This window comes from Macrobrachium nipponense, chromosome 14 (assembly GCF_015104395.2).
Source record: "Macrobrachium nipponense isolate FS-2020 chromosome 14, ASM1510439v2, whole genome shotgun sequence".
Lineage (NCBI taxonomy): Eukaryota > Metazoa > Arthropoda > Malacostraca > Decapoda > Palaemonidae > Macrobrachium > Macrobrachium nipponense.
This window is the reverse complement of record NC_087207.1, coordinates 70,916,449-70,937,388: the sequence shown is the minus strand read 5'-3', so window position 1 is coordinate 70,937,388 and position 20,940 is coordinate 70,916,449. Positions and strand designations below refer to the sequence as shown.

The following is a 20,940-nucleotide window of genomic DNA, read 5'->3' as shown; positions in this document are numbered from 1 at the left end:
TATATATATATATGATATATCTAGATAATATATATATATATATATATATATATATAGATATATATATATATATATATGATGTATGTGTATGTATAGATATAGATATATATATATATATATATATATATATATATATATATATATATATATATATGTATGATATATATATAATGTAGTATATATATATATATATATATATATATATATATATATATATATATATATATATATATATATATATATATATATATATATATCAAATAGCTTTCACGACATTCAGTCATAAGACATGACCCCACTCATGCTTGGTACTCAGTTAGTGTTTGTTTCATTAAAGTAAAATACGTATTAATCAATATTAACACATTTTGACCTGGATTCTAACTATCACTCGCTTCACATCTTTAATAAATATTTTAATGCGAAGTATATATGTCTGAAAGATTGAATAAGCTTTTGAATCATATTTACAGTTGAGCAGGATTTATCGTAATAGTCGTGCTTGTAGGCCATTTTGGTTTATGCTTTGTGCAGTCGTACCTTGTCTAAGGACGACTACGATTTCTGCAGGATTAATAGAGTGTACTCTATTAATCCTGGATTTCTGGAGGCCAAAATTAATGAGAGAATCTCCTCTTGATAACCGACCGACCGGGTCACGTCCATGTGAATAGAGCTCCTCTGGCTGCCGTACCTATTAAAGCAGGAATGCTGGATTATGATATGTGTTTAGACCTGGATTGCGCCGTGATCACGAAATACTTCAGAAACCCTCTCCAGCCATGTACCACATCAACAGTTATCGCACGTAAGAACGTGGGTAATTACAAGCTATGAAACTATATTAAAATAAAAAAAAGGCTTTTGAGTGTCCTTTTAGTCAAAATGTTACTCAGGGCCAAATAAATTTAAGTAAAAGGCGTAACAACTGAAATGACACAACATTATTCTGCAAACAAAGGAAAATGCAATGTTTTAAAAGAATTTCATATAAAATATATGGAGACAATTACCAACGCTTCAAAGCTGGCATCGAGAATGCGATAAATACAGACCATTTGGTTTTGTGAGGAATTAGACCTTTCTTCATCTTGTAATTTAGCTCATAGATGGCGCTTTGTATTTTCACTGAACATATTTACTCCTTGAACTGAGATGGTTTCTACTGGCAGAGGATGTCAAGATGGCGGTGGTTGAATATCAGGAGGATCCCGGATCTAGACAGATGACGCTCATTTTATATGATACTAGTTCTAGGTATTTACATAAGCATTTGCTTTGTTTTCTTTAGTTATTAGTTATACCGTTAGGAAAACTCATTTATTTGCGAATTCGCGAGTTGTTTATTCAGAGGAATGATAAATAGTAAGGGTTGTTCCAGTGTGCAGTGTATCCGAAGACTACTTATTGACGTTTTGCCTAATTGAACAGTGTATCCGAAGACTACTTATTGACGTTTTGCCTAATTGAACAATATTTGGTCTTATACCGAAAGAGAACATAATTTCAGGTATTTATCAGGCGAGATATGTCCACAAACATATTGCAGACAAAAGCTGTTGGTCCTGTTGCTGAAAAACCACTGGTTCCATGCAAACAAACAAAACATATTGTAGACAAGAAACTGAGGTTGCAGACTACTGACCTTAGTAGGTAGATGGTGTGGTGATCAGTTGATTCTAGCAACTTTTTTCCTAAATATAGTAAGACAACCTCTAATAACCAATTGATTTGCACAGCCAGCAACGGTCAGTATTACTAGACAAAAGTTTATTCACAAAATAGTTTAGGGTCGATGTCGATTAACCTTGACGGGAGGCTAGGCTATGAGAGGGAGACCACTTGAGTACTCCAAATTTGGCATGCTACTGGAATGGGGTACATCTCATCACCACCAACTCATTGCCGCCAACTCATCGCCGCCTACTCATCCCCGGCCCAACTCATCCCTGGCCCAACTCATCCCTGGCCCAACTCATTCCCAGCAGTGATTAATGAAATTCAGTAAATATTAAAAACACCTTTATTCAGAATCAAGTATGACTCTTTCATGACACTAAAAATAAATTAACACCATATAATTAAAGACAAAAAATCCATGAAAATATAAATGATTTAGGTCAACTGGATTTGGCGGAGAGGCACTAATCTGATTCCGTTTCCGACGAATAGTTTTCTTTAGAGCCGACGAATTCGGGAGTGATCCTTGCACCGCTTGGGCAACATTACATAAAACTTCATTCATCACTACACTTGGGTTTTCCATCGTCTCTTCAGCTCTGGTTTTAATTTTTGTAGTTGTCCTTTCTACTTCTACTTTTATCGGTGAAGAGTCATGGGTGTGAATATTCAAGACTTTAACTACGTTTCCAAATCTTGTGTGTATTCTCGCTTTACACCTGCCGAGCTGATCACATTTCCAGAACATCAAATTGCTGTCTGTTTTGCTGAATTTGTCGAAAATGAACAAATAGCCATCATGGTAGATCTAGTGTACCTATCCGCGGCGGCCCAGAGTATGGCAGTTGCGGTTTTTCTATGCAGTTTTACCTCCTGAACAAGAATTAGAAGTAATATTTATTCGGACGACTCTAATTTACCTTTGAACTCTATCCTACGGTAAAGGGGATTCCCATTGGGAACCGGGGTTTTGGGTGGGGACAAAACCCCAACTCTATCCTACGGTAAGGGGGGACCCCCAGTTGGGAACGGGGTTTTGGTGGGGTGGGGAGAAACCACTTGGGGGAGATTTTGCCGTGTTATTGTGGTATTTCCCACATTTATCACTTAAAAACACGAAATACAGGCGGAAATAAGAAATAACAAAACTAGCGATAGTGGAGCCGTTCCACATCCATATTTGTCTACTAACACTACTACCACAACAATGAATCCTACTACGCATGCGCTAATGCTACTGCGCATGCGCTAACTGTAAGGGAGCTTTTGGCCTAAACTCAGACTTCTTAGTGAGGAAAGAAAATGGGGTTTACGGGAGGGATATATGTATTTAGCCAAACACGTTACAGTATGACCCTACATTGCTACCGGACTGAGTGAAGGATTGGGTGGTAACAGGGTTCCCAGATTTGGCAGTTTCTCACCAAATTTGGCTTTTTTTCCTAATTTGGTGGGTAAAAATTCACTTTGGCTGGTTAGTGGTATTTTGGCTGGTTTTCAAACACTCTATTTGAGCTAAACACTGATCCCACGTTTGAGGAATCTCTCCCCAGATTGGGAATTTTTGAAGGTTTTCAGGAAAATCTGGGGAATTTGAATAGGTTTTCAGTAAAAACTTGGTAACATTTAAGCAAAATATGTAGATGGAATTAAAATAAAAATACACACACACCAGATGACCACAAAACAGGCTGCCGGATTCTCAGAGAACGAGCCTCATTTCAAAATTTCAATTCATTCTCGTTTTTTTCCTGCATTCTTATATTAGTTTATATTATCTAACTAAAACTATGATGCCGCTATACAAGCATATATATGATAAAAAATATGCATTTATAAAGATAGATATAACGCACATATATTTGCCGGTTATTTGGGTTGGTTTGGATTTCCATTTGGCGGGATTTTGGCTGGTTTCATGGTAGACTTTGGCTGGTTGGTAGTGGTGTCATCTGGGAACCCTGGCTGGTAACCATACGTTGAGTTACATAAAAGCATTTACCTAATTTGTTTATTAAACATGTTATGTGAATTCTAGTGTTTATTCCTTTTCATTTTTCCATAGTATTTGTATAATAACTGTTTTGAAATATCCCCACCTAATCATTTCACCATATATAACTTGAAATATTATGTTATAATTGAGGACAGACACCTAAAATGCCTACGTGTTGATATAGAAACTCAGTTTTAGGACGTTTCGATACCTACCTACCTACCTGTTACGTGAAATTACACATTGCGTTGCATATTACATACACACTCCCTATATCATTTATACACAAGTCAATCCCTCCCCTTTCCAGTATTCACGACTGGCTCTTTACGTTACACCATTTACAATGCATTTCTCACCGATACCAATACCTATATTAAAGTTTGCCATTATTATTATAAAACCTACATTTCAATATATAATATTTAAATATATAGTTTGCCATTATTCTTATAAAACCTACATTTCAATATATTCCATTATACACTTTTACAGGACATTTAACAGTTTAACACCTCCCTTCCAGTTTCCTTACTATTATGCAGTTATGTATGGTTACTTTTTACATTTTACAACACTTCCACACCCATCAAAGTTAGGTTTATATGTCATTTTACCTACTGGGGGCCGAATCCCATCCCCCGGTTAGGCAACATACCCTTAGGTTTAGTTTGTTATATGTTGGTTTACCTACTAGTTTTACTTCCTTGAAGGGGGTTACCCGGTTAGGCTAGGTTGGTTAGTTCTTCAAGGGTGGATACCGGGGGGGGGGGGGGGGGGGGGGTGGGGGCCGGGGGGGGGGGGGGGGGGGGGGGGGGGTTAACATCCCTACTTGGTTACCACCTACTAGGTTAGGTTTGGTTAGGTTACATTCCTTACTAGGTTAGTTAGGCCGCTAAGGGGGGGTACAGGGGTGAAGCCACCATGGTCAGGCAATATTGCCCTACTAGGTTAGGTTGGTTAGGTTTTACATTCCTTACTAGGTTAGGTTAGGCCTTTAATGGGGGTACGGGGGGGGGGGGAGGGGGGGGCGAAGCCCCCCTGGTCAGGCAATATTCCCTACTAGGTTACGTTAGGTTAGGTTGGTTAGGTTACATTCCTTACTAGGTTACGTTACGCCTAGTATTTCCCTACTAGGTTAGGTTATGTTACGTTCCTTACTAGGTTAGGTTAGGCCTTTAAGGGGGGGTACGGGTGGAGGGCGAAGCCCCCCTGGTCAGGCAATGTTTCCCCTCCTACTAGGTTAGGTTAGGTTAGGTTGGGTTAGGTTACATTCCTTACTAGGTTAGTTAGGCCTTTAAGGGGGGGTACGGGGGGTGGGGGGCGAAGCCCCCCTGGTCAGGCAATATTCCCTACTAGGTTAGGTTGGTTAGGTTACATTCCTTACTAGGTTACGTTAGGCCTAATATTTCCCTACTAGGTTAGGTTAGGTTACGTTCCTTACTAGGTTAGGTTCGGCCTCTAAGGGGGGTTACGGGGGGCTCTGGTCAGGCAATGTTCCCTACTAGGTTAGGTTAGGTTACATTCCTTACTAGGTTAGGTTAGGCCTTTAAGGGGGGGTACGGGGGGGCGAAGCCCCCCTGGTCAGGCAATATTCCCTACTAGGTTAGGTTAGGTTAGGTTACATTCCTTACTAGGTTAGGTTAGGTGGTTAGGTTACATTCCTTACTAGGTTACGTTAGGCCTTTGGGGGGGTTTAGGGGGGTACGGGGGCGAAGCCCCCCTGGTCAGGCAATTTTCCCTACTAAGTTAGGTTAGGTTAGGTTGGTTAGGTACATTCCTTACTAGGTTAGGTTAGGCCTTTAAGGGGGGGGTACGGGGGGCGAAGCCCCCCTGGTCAGGCAATATTCCCTACTAGGTTAGGTTAGGTTAGGTTGGTTAGGTTACATTCCTTACTAGGTTACGTTAGGCCTAGTATTTCCCTACTAGGTTAGGTTAGGTTAGGTTACGTTCCTTACTAGGTTAGGTTAGGCCTTTAAGGGGGGGTACGGGGGGGCGAAGCCCCCCTGGTCAGGCAATGTTCCCTACTAGGTTAGGTTGGTTAGGTTACATTCCTTACTAGGTTAGGTTAGGCCTTTAAGGGGGGGTACGGGGGGCGAAGCCCCCCTGGTCAGGCAATATTCCCTACTAGGTTAGGTTAGGTTAGGTTGTTTAGGTTACATTCCTTACTAGGTTACGTTAGGCCTAGTATTTCCATACTAGGTTAGGTTAGGTTACGTTCCTTACTAGGTTAGGTTAGGCCTTTAAGGGGGGGTACGGGGGGGCGAAGCCCCCCTCTTCGCCCCCCTGGTCAGGCAATATTCCCTACTAGGTTAGGTTGGTTAGGTTACATTCCTTACTAGGTTACATTAGGCCTAGTATTTCCCTACTAGGTTAGGTTGGTTACGGTTCCTTTTACTTATGGTTTAGTTAGGCCTTTTAAGGGGGGCTACGGGGGGGCAAGCCCCCCTGGTCAGGCAATATTCCCTACTAGGTTAGGTTACTATTTCCTTACTAGGTTAAGTTAGGCCTTTAAGGGGGGGTACTGGGGGTCAGGCAACATTGCCTACTAGGTTAAGTTCCCTACTAGGTAAGGTTACATCCCCTGCTAGGTTAGGTTATGTTAGGTTGGTTTGGTTCTTTAAGGGGGGTTACAGCAGGTCAACCCCACCCCACCCCTGGTCAGGCAACATCCCCTACAAAGTTTAAATTAGTTTTGTTATATGCTAACCTAATGTTAATTTGGTCTTTTGTATTTATTAACACAAACTTATTCGCCCTATTACACATTTACCACCCAGGACTTGAAATCCCACCCCCTCCTGGGCCCCCTTATAATGTATTTGTATTAATTCATATTTTGAACCCATCCCACATTTACATTTAGTTCCTTAACTACCCATTTACTTTTATTACCCTTAACATTGCCAACTTATCTTGTTAAGTGCTTGTTCATTTACCTCACCCCACCCTGCCTCAACCAATAGCATCAAAGCATTTTTACTACTCTACCCCACCTCTCCTACCCTGTTTTCTACGGTCTGGCCTCCTGGCCACCTCCTAACTGTAGAACTCCAACACTGTTGAATCTGCCAGCCATGACATCCACTGCTGCATCTACTTCACGCTCGTCCCAGCCCTCACCAGGAACTCTTTGCCAACTTCATGTAACAATTGTTACATGAGTTACAAAGATTTTTCTGCCTTTTACTCAGGTAATTATGATCGCTAATCGGTTTTTTTGCCGGACCACGACTATCGGTGCCAGAACCAGCCACAGGCCTCCTGAGAAAGCAGGTCTTTTGCCCCCATTCAGTTACAAAATTTTTCTGCCTATTACTCAGGTAATTATGAACGGCTGGTCTGTTTATGCCAGGACCACGGCCTCCTGAGGAAGCAGGTCTTTTGCCCCCATTGTGGAATGAGTGCCGCCTAGATCTGCAAAAAAAAGTGCTTTAGGTAAATACCTTACAAATAGTTTGTTGGATTCTACATGTAACCGTGATATGACCCGGCCCTAGATTCATGGCAATATTATATTACACCCTATACCATTTATGACCTACTCCATATTTTCATGTTTATAATTGGTATTTTTCCCTCCACGTTTACCTTTAGGTGTGACGGTCTTATCGACCACATAGTAAGAAAGCGAAAAAACGCTGTTCTTACTACTTTTCATTGTTTAAGGGCACTTGGTTCTCTGGGTCCCACCTTGATGTTGAGACAGTTCTGTTCTTCCGTCATACCTGTATGTGAGTGATTTTTTTTCTTACAAGGTTGCTAGAACAGAACTTGGACTGTCGGACTCGACAATTAATGATTGGGCCAGCTTCTCCCGGGAAGTAAGTATTTTGCTATCCCCCTCACCATTTTCCAATCATACCCCTCCTTCTCCCCCGCTCTCACCCCCCCCCCCCTCTCTCTCATACACAACCTGCCTTGTATTATTATGAATTTACCCTACTTAATTACCTCCCCTAACACTGACTGTTTATTTCAGGTCATAGTTAATTGGTGCTTCCAACAGAAGAAGCAAATAGGTGGGCCCAGCACAATTGTTGAAATCGATGAGGCGAAGTTTGGGAGAAGAAAATACAAACGTAGGTCGCCTCATCGAAGGCCAGTGGGTATTCGGTGGTATCTGCAGGCAGACCGGGAGTTTTTCGTTGTTCCCGTACCCGACAGGACGAGTGGGACTCTGCTTGCAGTTATCAAAGATACATTGTGCCGGGTACCACTATTATTTCTGACTGTTGGAGGGCTTATGACTGCCTGCGAGATGAAGGTTATGTCCACTTGACAGTCAACCACTCGATGAACTTTGTGGACCCAGAAACCGTGCCCATACTAATACTATTGAAAGGAGGTGGAGGGAACTCCGGCAGTCGACTCCAAAGATACGGGAGGAGAATGTATAACTTCGTCGGGTACTTGGCTGTTGCTTATTTCAAGCTGCATTTTGAGGAACCCAAGACCCGCCTCCACGCATTCTTAAAGGCAGCTGCTGCTTTGTACCCTCCACCCCTTTAAGGTAAGGTCCAAACATTATTCTTAATTATGTTTTAGGAAAGTGAGTGTTAGGCTTTCGCCGAAAGTTGCGTCAAGGTATGTTACTATTCAGTGGGGTGCTGCTAAGGACAAACTCAGTTACCTTCCACCTTACTCCGCCCACCACCTGTATGACCCCCACCCCCCCCCCCCCCCATTTGTGAACATATTGGCTCCGTGGTGGTTGGGGAATTTAAACATGGCGGCTGTGTTTACATTTCCTTCACCGTAACGAATACTTGGTACCTTCCTATAGGACCGTTCTTCGGTGACTTAGACTATGGCAATTGACATTTTCTATGTTATTTTAGTTGCTTTACAAGGGTTGTAAGGAGTATTTTTTTCGTTTGGTTGGAACTAAACTTTAATATACCTTTGAGTTTGGTGCGGCTATTATGTAACTTTCAAAGGTCAATTACTGCTTAGTTACAGCCGGCCGAATGGATATTACTTTTAAATCTTGTACAGTAACTAAAATAACATAGGAATCAGTCAATTGCCATAGTCTAAGCCACAGCGGATTGCTTCTGTAGAAATACCGCCATCATGAGAAAATTTCGCTTTGCCCCTCTGACTTAAAATTGTCTCCATTGTAATGGGTTTACTGAAAGAATGTAAAACTAAAAGTGATATATCGAAAGGTTAATAATTACTAACGTTTTTGTTGACAAACATCTGATTTCATACTTGGGTACTTTTGTTTGTAATTGGTAATTGAGTAATTGTCGTCATGCGTTGAAAGGTTAAAAATTACTAACGTTTTTGTTAAACTTTGATTTCATAGTTCGGTATTTTTGTTTACAAATAGCAGGATTGGTAATTGAGTAACTGTTGTTTCGTTTTTATTTACACTGCCTTGCAGTGTGTGTGTGTGTGTGTGTGTGTGTGTGTGTGTGTGTGTGTGTGTGTGTGATGGACCGGTGATGAGTTGGGCCAGGTATAAGTTGGGCTGGAGATGAGCTGGGCCAGAGATAAGTTGGGCCGGGGATAAGTTGGGCCGGAGATGAGTTGGCGGTGATGAGTTGGCTGGCGATGAGATGGCGGCGATGAGTTGTCCCATTTCGTGCTACTGTTGGTGAATTTAGGCCTAGTAGGGTAAGGCTGTTGTGACATTTGTCATAGTTAGGTTAGGCCTTACCTAGCCACTAACACTGTCCTATACTAGGCAAGGATAGGCTGTCTTGCATTCAACTTAGTCTTTTAACTAGTAGTTTCTACAGCATTTACGACTATAGGTTGCCTTATTTAGTAAATTAGTTCAAAATTAGGAAATAAGGACAATAGGGTGGGAACTGAAAGTTACAATGGTGAATCTGTAGTAATTGTTAGGTGGTAGCAGTCACTTTAGATCTGTGGTCCTTACTAATAGTTGAAACGAGGTTTGTAGGGAAACTTGATAAATAAAAACATTCAGATTTAGACTGAGGCTATTCCAGCATTATTAAAGAACGCTGACTGAAATGTCTTGCTATAGACTGAAGCTATTCCAGCATTATTAAAGAATGCTGACTGGAATGTTTTGCTATAGGGCAGTGATGCCATAACTAGGTCCTTTGTTTTGACAGTCACTCGAATGGTGCTCTCTACCCTTTGTTTGACCAATTGTATTGTAGGCAGGTAGTGGGTATGTGAACAATGGTGAAACCTGATTGGTGCTTTAGTTTTATGTTTCTCCAATTAAGTGACATTTTGGAATTCAAGCATTGCTTGAAAAAATTTGCTTCAGTTCTTAGTCGTGGTTCCTATGGTGCAGGCTTATGTGGGTTTTGGCTGTTTTGAATTTTTAGTTTAGTGTTTCAGACTTTCATGATTAAGTGGGGAATTGAGAGGGAAGGTGAATTTTAGTTGGGGAAATTACAATACAAGTGAAACAATAAGGATGCATTCTAACGTCCTGTGGTAGCCTACTTCTGCAAGCTCTGATCCTGATTGCAATAAGGTTGATAGATTTTTACAATGCCACTATCACTTCTTTGAGTACCATGTTTGGTACTGGCCTTTATGGTAATGTATGCCGGAATGAAAAAGACAGAAAATATCTCTGTAACAGTAAATTATTGTGATTGTTGTATGATTTATGTTTTAAGTGCACTAAGCAAATTTCAGAGCACAGCGTAAAAACTCCAATATCGAGTTGCAATATTAAAGGAAAATAGTACCTTAGAGAGTATTGAACATTGAGCCATATGGTAAATTTTTACTTTAAACCGTAATGTTACTGTGGCAGTTTAATCATTTTATTATGTTTAGCGTGTTTCTAACATTAGTTTTTGTAAGAAATTAGAAGGGTAGCCTAGTATTAAGAGGTGCTGGAGTTCAGTATTTCCTTATCTCATACCATTATGTGATCACAGTGGAAACCTAGGTTTTTTGGTTGGAAAAATACAGAATAGTGAAATACAATGATGTATTCTAACATCCCATGCTTCTACAAGTTCTGATCAATGTAAGGTTTTTTTATGGTTTTCAAAGTGACTTTTGCTAGGTTAAGTGAGGACAAGTAGTCTGTTAACATTAGTTAAAGGCCAGGTAAGCACCTAGTGCTCTGGCCAGGTTTGATGGAGGCCTATGGGCTTAGACCCCTGTCCAGGTAAGGACCTGTCGTCCGAGGTTAGGTTAAGTAAGGGACAAGGGCCCCTGACCAGGTATGGACCAGTTTCCCTAAGTCAGGTTTGACTGCAAGCCTATTTAAGTTACAGCAGTGTAGTTCTGTAGTGGATCTCATAAAATATCCTAGAATTAGTGTGGCACATACGGTCTTAAGTGGATCTCTGAAAATCTCTTAAAATTAGTGGGCCACTTTAGTCCTAAGTGGATCTCTTAGAATTTCAGTGAACTTCAGTTGTAAATTTTCAATGTGACTCCATAGCTTAAGGTGTCTTTTGTCGTAGTTTGCTTGATATGTCTATAGTGCATTATATTTTGTTGATAATTTTATATTAATTTAGTGTGATGCTGTTCTATGATCTGTTTGGTGCTATTATTTAACCATGCAAATATATCAGTGGCATACTACGTATCGAATAAGTGACCTATCTCCAATTTTTTTAGAGTTTTATGACTAAATGTATATATGGTTTTCTATTACTAGCATATACTGACTTTGCAAGGGGGGATTTTTCTCCATATATTCCTGTTCTGGATATTGGAGAGGTGTTGCTTTGTCCGTAAGCCTCCATAATATACTTAATACGAAAGTCATGCTAGAATGTATTAAAAATTTACTGTTACCGTGACAGTAGCCCACCCAAACTTTTTCAAAATTCTTTGTTGATGTTTAGAGGTTTTTTGCAAGTGTGTTCGTTCCCAATCATATTTTGATTGTCCCAGTAGATATAGCGTAATGTTTATCATTGACAGATGAATATGCACTGCCAAATGCTAATTCCATTTGCGGTATGTTTAGTATAGCTTAATCAGTGGTAGTAGTGATTAAAATTAAGGTGTCCTGCAAAAATCAACAGAACAACCATTAAGATTTTACGCTGGAATACTGTGGGTTGTACAGCAAGCCTACCTTTTTCACTTATTGGAATTGTTCTAAATGGGGACAAGTGTGTAATGATTTTTTTTGTTTTGTGAATGAAATGTTTTACCTATTTAACCCAGATAACCTAACATGTAAAATTGTATGTAAATGCAATTGCTAGACTTGTTTTTACTCAAGGCACCAGGAAAAACATTTAAGTATATGCAGAAAACATTTAAGTATATGCAGTATCTGTGAAGTGAAACATTTTGGAAGCACTCGATTCATCTAGCCGCCCACTGCAAAGATAAGGGTTAACTGAAACCTATTGTTGAATAAATTGAAATTTAAGTGAGTTATGGTAAGGTAATACTGTAACTGTTTTGGACTAGTAATTATAGGTTATACTTGGATATATCGTAACAAAAGTCACTATTTTAAAGGAGAAAAGTCACTGGATTGGACAAAAATCAAAATTATTAGGCCGCGGAAGGATAATTGCTAAATACTAAACTGTTAGTGGTAACCACTATGTCTTGAATGTATGATTAGTTACAGCTAGTATCTGTCATGGTTTAAGGAGATGTAAGAATTCTATCTTTCCACGTTTTTTTTATATAAATGTCGAAGTACTGTATTCACTTTTCATTTTTCCCCATCCAGGGCAGTTGCACCCATTGGATTGTTGGATGGATTGATGAATATTGTAAAAAGGGATTACCAAGTTGCTATTGCCACTCATGATGGATGTCTTCCTGTTGACATGATCTATTATTCTTAATTTAAAAAGTAAGATACATGTTTTGTGCTGTTTGTCTATTGTGACATTTAGGTTTAATGATAATCTTAAAAAGTCAGACCAGTGTCAACATGTGTGCTTGCAGAATTAAGAATTTGCTGGAGAGTGAAATGGGTTTTTTGGGGAGTTTTAGCTGATACTTGGGTGAAACTAACTGGGTTGTAGCGCCGCAGTGGCGTGATCGGTATGGTCTTGGCCTTCCACCTCGGTGGCCGCGATTTCGATTCTCGGGTTTTCCATTAAGAGGTCAGAAACGTGTATTTCTGGTGATAGAAGTACACTCTCGACGTGGTTCGGAAGTCACGTGAAGCCGTTGGTCCTGTTGTTGAATAACCACTGGTCCCATGCAACGTAAAAACACCATACAAATAAACAAACAATAGAGTACTCTACTTCAATATAAGTCACTGACATGTCATTGTGCGCTTTCGTACTTCTTTAGGAAAATATTTAATGAAATCTTCGAACCTAATTTTATACTCTTTGGTATCGGCCAAAGAAATTTTGAAGACATTATCGGTTACATTTAGTTTCAGTAATAATGTAGAATTATATTTTAAGTATGAACTGCATCAAAATCTAGTTAGTGGTGTTCATGAAGGATTATCCACCCAAAAGTTTTCACTAGATTTCAGTTATAAAATTCCTGAATTCTTGATCATTCAGTAAAAAAAACATACTATGAGTGGAAGGCTTTTATCCAAAGGTTTTTGCAGTTTTATTGACTAACCTCTTGTAATATGTTCTTAAAAATCTGTGCTACAGCTGAGAGGCTACCAAAATAATTTTTCCCCATATAACCGAGATAAATATTACTTCAAAACTATTGAATTTAGGAAGAGTGAAGGAAGAAAATTTGGAGAATTCCATGATAGGAAAATAGGGATGGTTATGGCATGCCTGTCAGTATGTACCTTAGAACTTAGTTTTTTGAATAGTTTGTGCCTGGTTGGCATATATAGCAGAGTGCTCTTATTTTCTGATTTAGTATAGCGTTAAAAAAATCTGTATGTATATTAATTTAGGGAAAACTTTGGTGTATGAATACTTATAGTCTCCAGTTAGTCAAGTCTACATTTAGATATGGTGTTGTCCAGCCTGTAGTTACCCAGTGGGTCTCACCATGACCCTTATATAAGTATGCAGAATGAAAGTAACTTTTCCAAGGCTTGGGATGGTATGTGACACCAAGGCGTGAAGATTGTTATTATGACCTCATATATTAGTGCCATTTTTTTTTACAGTATGATTATGTCGTTAATAAATAGTGGAATTTATCATGGTGTTGAATTAATTATATGGCATTCCATGAAATTAATTATATGGCATAATGTGTACTACAGCATTAGTTACTCAAATTTATTTCATTGTTGGTATGTTCCTAGCCGCAGAAAAGGCTTTTACAAAGTTCCTTTATTTTGTGAGGAACTTCATTTGAAAGAAACGGCAGAACTTAAGCATCATAGTTAAATAAGATAGTCCGTCAGCATTTATGGTGTTAAGCTCATCAGGCATCAATTAATTTTTTTTTTTTTGTGGGGAGGTGGGAGGGGCCGGAAAAACTCCAGAAGTGTGTATTTTCATGTCAATAACAGGACGTTCTCTTTTCAACTGGAAAATATATATGTACATACATGAAAATACAAATTTCAGCTTTTTGTTTCCATTCAGATTGAACTTATTGTTCACATGGAATTTAGCTTGTGGGTAATCTACGCGCACTCGATATGCAGGTCACTTTATTTCACTGGGCATTACAACCTTTATGAATGGACTTTGTCCAACCTTAGTATATAATTTTATTTTTATTTTTAGGCGACAGATTTCAGTGAGAGGAACATCGTTTTGATGTTTATTTTGATCATGCCCCCTCGAGCCCCCCAACACACACACACACACACACACACACAACAGTATTTCAGGACTATAGTTGACCTCTCAGCCTGTCGCTTAAATTTCTGTGTTCGTTCTTCGTACTTTTAACTCAATAAAGGTTGAAATTGAATGCTACCAAAGTATGTAGCCTGCATTGAAGATGGCATTGAATTAGTTTTAATGGTCTCCATGTTTGACAATTCGCGAATTTCAGATTTTCAGAAGACTTGTTGGCCACAAGTTGTTCAATGTTTTCCATAGATCTTATTGTCATCTTGAAGGGAAGAATGGGCTGTCCCGGTTTTACAGTCACTGCTATGGAAAATCATATGGTTTTTATTGCTGCACTCAAATTTGATATTTTACATTTACTTGTGATTTTTATGTTCTCTACATAGGCACTACGTAACTAGATCTTTGTTGCCTTTACAGAAAATTTAAATTATATTGCATTCATTTACTTCGTTGCCTTTACAGGCCTTTACAGATGATTTAAATTATATTGCATTCATTTACTTAATGAGATGTATGTATTTATGCATAAAGTGTGCATTTTTTCAATAAATTTGATATTTACATGGTAAATATCAAATTTATAGACATAAGGTTATGTATTCATAAAAATATGTATCAATCATTTGCAATTCATAAGAAATTGATTTTGGGATCTTCATTTGCTGCTCCATAGAAAATGAATATATCTTTCTTGTTAAATAATCGGTCGCAGCCACGAATGACTTTGAGCTGTGCCGAGTTAGAAAACGTCCCTGATGAAGTGCATAAAATTACAAAAATTTCTTTGCTAGTTTGTTTGGAAAGCTGAAAAAAGAAAATATAGCCGAAAAATTTTACTTTTTATTAACTACAAAACTTATACATAACGCTAATCAGTCTTCGACAAAAGCTGACAAGGATTAATGAGTGATGCACAAAATGTGTTATGTGGATTCCCACACTTTCAAGAAAATAGTGAAAATAATTTGGCCACACGTAGACGAGACTTAAACACATTGGATGCCCATTTAATGGAACTATTAAGGAATAATTATTTTTCATTTGATTATTTGTCAAAGTGTTCAAGATAGAATGAATACCTAGACAGTCAAAATAATGAAATATGTTGGTGGTTAAGATATGAATTGAAGGTGTAGCTTACGTTTTTTGACAGGTTTCATGGAGTAGAAGGAGAAAGTAGTAGAAACTATGAGCAAAGTACCTGAGATTTTGATGGTGCTTTAAGTAGGGATCCAAATCGACACGTGTGGTGATTTTGAATTTATAAAGGTTTCTTTTGCAATAACGTCTTAAATTCCATCAGTGAGAAGTGATTTGTAGAATGTATAAACTTGCTAACTTACTCTGTGTTCCAACATTTATCCACGATCTCGAAACTGGCCATGCAAGGGTAGTATCAATACTTGGGTCATGAAGTCTAGTTCCCGTTTTCTTGCTTGGGAGGTTTTTAGTTTATATTTTATTTTTACGAAAACATCTACTAATACTCATATTACGGTACATTGTAAGAAGAAGCCGTAATCATGCTCTGTTCATACGTGTGTTTTCGGACATTCAAGTCACGCAACAGAAGTGGAGAGAAGAGAGATCAAATGATTGGGAAAGCTGGCAGGAGGGCGTGGATGCATTAACAGGACAGTAGTAGGATATTAAAAGAATGACATGGTGGTGTATGGCTAAAAACAGGACCGTAATAAGGTAGTAAACGAATGACTAGGTGGTGTCCTATATAGCATCATAAACGGCAGTGCTAAGGCGTAAGGTCAGTTATACTGAAATGACCGATCGTTGGCTAGGCTTAAATTCAGCATCAGCAACTAAAAGAGAGAAGGTGAATAATGTAATGAAGGTTGTGCAGAATGAAAAAGACTGAGGATAGAGCTAGAAGAAAGTTGTTACGTGTAGTCAGTAACGAGACAAGGAATGGAAACACAGTAAGTGAGGCGGATTTGTGAAGGGTATTAATGGAGGAATGTGTAAATGCATAGGTATCTAAATTAGGCAAGAGGAAATTACCTTTGACTACCGGAGGGGTTAACAACCTGACTTCATTCTTGAACCGTGACCATTATTTATAACATTTGTCTTAATACTTATGAAAGCTTCGACTTAACAGATTTCTTTGGAAACTGACTAAGGTATTTTATTTCTTTTTGACAGCTATGAGCCCAAGAGTGATGCCCATGTGTTAGTGAAAATTACTTAATGCAAAAGAGGTCATCTTATTTTGGGACATCCAAAACTGGAACACTGTAAGTTGGCCAACAGTGGGTTATTTATTAACTCCTTTCGACTAAAGTGCAAGTCTGTAGAATATCAAAACAGAACTGGGATGAACATATGCAAATATGAATATGTCTGTAACCTTAGGGTTTATGTCAAACGATTATACATCTGTTTAGAGTATAGCATTATCAGTGTATTTTAATACTATGCAGGTTAGCTACATAGGTCGGCAACCAAAGGTTTAAAAGTCAAAAAGCAAATTAAAACTATGAAATTCAGCCTTTTCCATTATTTCACTAATTTCTATTCATGCCTTTTGTAGCCAGAATGGCTAATAAATGGTATTCATTATACAAATTGAACGTCTGGACAGTATTTGGATAAATGTGGAGTATTAATTACTTGTATGGTCCATTGTTGCATTTCTGATTGGGATATTTTGGCTGAATAAGCATCATTGATTAATTGGGATATTTTGGCTGAATTAGCATTATTGATTATTTGCTGCTAGGTGTCTGTTGCAAGTTAATTTCAACAGATTAGCTCTTCGTTATTTTACCACCATGTACGTATACAGGTATACAGCGCGAATGACCACTAAATTGAGCTGAATTATGCCGTGAAGACGAGATATGGAGGAATTGCCAACGCCACAGTATCAGTGCATAGAGATAAACAATTATAATTTTGGGTACAATTTGGTCTAAAACTGTAAGAGAAAAGGAGAAACCCACTCACACTTCAGTGTTCGTAATGGATGCCTTCAACTGTTAAATGTGGAAACTGAATCAGATACCATGAGAGATAATTTTCTTCTTGGACAAGAAAGACTCGGTGGGACCATTAGTTCTTCAGTGAATACAGGGATGATGATAGGTGTTTTGAGTCAACAGCACAGCATTGGCAAGTGACGAATTCGGGTAAGGAAAGTTACAGGTACAATTGACCCTTCACAGAAGTACCAGATTACAGGGAACAGCAATAAAACTTCTCATCAGTGTAGATTTCAAGAAAAAAAACTCCATTCACAATTTACGCATCATAGATGTAATGTTCTCCTTGAGTATACCTTACATGTTTGATGAAGTAGTAGTAGTCATTCTTCTTTCACAATTTTTCATCGGTGTATAAGATGTACATATTTTTTATAATTTGCTTTGGAAGGCCCATCTAGAGAGTGTGGGTATGCCCTATGTACAGTCAGAGGTTGATATCCACGTGCCGGGTCCTTCCCAAAAATTCAAGATTTTGACATTGCTTTGCTATGCATTTCTTCATGAAAATATATGGTATTTAAAAAAATATATGACCCTCTGACAGGTTTAATAAGCAGAATGATACATAAAGTTCACGTAAGGTGACACAAGGCATGTATCATGGCATATGTTTCTGACAGGCCCAAGTGCTTAAATTGTTTAGTATCGCTACTGGCTCCATGTCATACTTATGTACCATGCAGGGACATTATGCAAGATCATGGGCGGATACTGGATGTAACTCCCAACATCTTTACTTCACTCACTTTTGAATCTTATTGCCTAGCTTACATGCTGTAACAAGCTGAGACTGCTTAATTGAAGGAAGCCTTTTAGAGCAAAAAGGCAAGTGCTAGGGAAGTGCAAAGTTGACTACAACAGTGAGCCAGCTAGGATGTTCAAGTGACATCAGCCGCGACGTTGCCATTTATGATGCATGAGTCTTAGTGATGCGACCCCCAACATTATCTTTTAGTAAGTTATATTTTGTCCCAAGTTAAGATGAAGTATTCCAGTCACTGCTCCCTACTACCCTACCAGTAATTAACCCAATCGGCTGGTTTCAATCTGTTGCAGATTTCTATAGTAATGCTTATTGAATAGACATATCAGAGGCTGCTGACATATTGACAATTTACGATGTGTAGTTCAGCAAGCACCTACCAATATATGTCGGTGCCAGTGAACACATTAATGGATGCCTGAAAGCCAATCATTTTAAGGTCTGTTGGATTATATAAGGAAAATCATATCAATAGTCCCCTAAGAGCAATCATCAGTGCTGCAAAGGTGTACCCAGTGGACTCGTGTTCAATGAAGTGGTCAAGTATAATGCAGTGTACTGAAGCAATACTAACTTGCTGTCTGCAGTGGTCTCTGTGACTATTTTCTTTTTTTTTAGTAGAGGAAATGTCAATTGTACTTTTTTTTTAGTAGAGGAAATGTCAATTGTACTTTCAAGTTGTAATGCCTTACTCTTGTGAGATAGTATTCAATTTGCTTATTTTTTATTTTTTAAATGTTTCTAGATCAAGTCTGCTATAGTTTTTTTTCTTTTATATGTTTCTAGAATGTGCCTCAACTGATTTCGTAGCTTGAGTTGTTCCCTACGACATTTTAGGGCTGTGGGAATTTGGTTAGCATATTCTTTATATTGTTGAATGTGTGCATAACAGTTTGACATTAACTTTTGAGTTCTGATATAAACCAGGAGTTGGGCTCTACAACCTTTAAAGCACTGGGTAACTTAATATGCAGATATATTTCCATTCCCAGTCTGAGTTGTGCTCTACGACCTTTAAGGCGCTGGTTAACTTTGCTTAGTATATTCTATGTATGGTACCTTATATTGTATGAATGTATGCATAGCTGTTCTGCCTTATTTCTAATCCCATTTTTCTGTTTTTGTAATCCCATTTTTCTGTATTTTACAGAAATGTAATCCAGTCCCAAGGAAGGAGCTAAAGAATAACTACATTAAGCCAATCATAAGAACGGTAGTGTTTTATGTTTGTTTTTAAAGCTGGCCAGGAAGAAAGCCATGGCCAAGAAGTCGTGAGAGAACCCCCCAGCGAAAGTATGATATGGAAGCACTCAAACAGTTGAGAAAGAACAAACACTACACACCAATGATAAGTAGATAACAGCAGGATGACTGACAAGAGAAAAGCACACTACAAGAAAGGAACTTCCAGAAGTGCTAAAAAAAAAAAAAAAAAAAAAAAAGGAGAGCAGGATGCGTGACTGGAGAGAAAGCTATACACAAGCAATACAAGGGGGCCAGAGAGAAAACTACCAGAAGAGCTATGAGAGACGGCAAGAAGACTGACTGCAGAAAAAAAGCTCCACTCACTACAAGGATATGACTGATTGGAGAGAGAACCCCACACGCTACATGGATTAGTGAGACAGCATGATGACTGTATCCAAACTCCCCCCACACACAACAAGGAAGAAGAAACGACCGGAAGAGCCTTGAGAGAAGGCCTGACATCCACTCACTACAAGGATATGACTGATTGGAGAGAGAACCCCACACGCTACATGGAATAGTGAGAGCATGATGACTGGCTGGATACAAACTCCCACACACACAACAAGGAAGAAGAAATGACCGGAAGAGCCTTGAGAGAGGAGCGAGACAGTTGGATAACTGATTGTAGAGAGCGCTACACTACTAGAAAGAGGGGAACTACCAGAAGAGCCAGAGAGGGGTAACAGGATGATTGGAGAGAAAGCCCCCCACACCACAAAAAGTCGTTAATTAGGAGGATGACTGACTGAAGAGAAAGTCAATAGATCAGAAGAAGATTGGAGAAAAGCACACACCACAAAAAGTCGTTAATTAGGAGGATGACTGACTGAAGAGAAAGTCATGATCAGAAGAGATTGGAGAGAGCAAGGCCTACGCCCTACAAGGTGTCTAAATTAGACAGCAGGATGACATATTGGGAGAGCCCCTTTAAAAGAAAGAAACGAGAGTAAGATAAATCAACTTGCCAGTAGACAGAGCCACGTTACGAGAAACGCCTACAGAGGGGATAGAACAAAATGGACAGCAAGATGTGAACAGAAAAGTGAGAAGACTAACAATGCATATAAATAAAAAAAGTAAACATTTTAAATTACTATCTAAAATGGTGAATTGATAGGAATTATTCTTGTGGCATCTGAAAACACTGCGAGGAATAAAGAAAATTTAATTCTTAAAGCTTTTTACTTCAGGCCTTAAAATAGCCCATTTCGTTTCCTTTCATGCTGTTAGATTTTCTTCAAATCTTCCATCTCTCCAACTTTTTCTTCTTTCTTGCTTGGCCCGTGTTATTTTTTCTTCAAATCTTCCTTCTTGCCAGATTTTTCTTCTTGCTCTGCCTGTTAGATTCTCTTCGAATCTCCCAATCTTGCCAAATTCTCCTAATCGCCCTTCTGGCCAGATTTTTCTTCTAATCTCCCTTCTTGCCAGATCTTTCTTTCTTGCTCTTCCCGTCGGATTTTCTTCAAATATCTTTTTGTCAAACGCTTTCTTATTTCTTGCACTTTGTCAAAAAATCTGACAAAGTTTCCTTCTTTATTAGCAGCATTCAAAATTTCCCGT

At 38.7% G+C, this 20,940-nt stretch overlaps 1 long non-coding RNA gene across 1 annotated transcript; it reads left to right on the top strand.

Moving 5' to 3' along the window:
- The first annotated feature begins 1,172 nt into the window (after positions 1-1,172).
- Positions 1,173-20,134, top strand: LOC135226318 (uncharacterized). The gene is made up of 3 exons (XR_010317192.1): positions 1,173-1,257; positions 16,525-16,616; positions 19,280-20,134. It is a non-coding gene; the product is annotated as an uncharacterized LOC135226318 (long non-coding RNA).
- Positions 20,135-20,940: the final 806 nt, after the last annotated feature.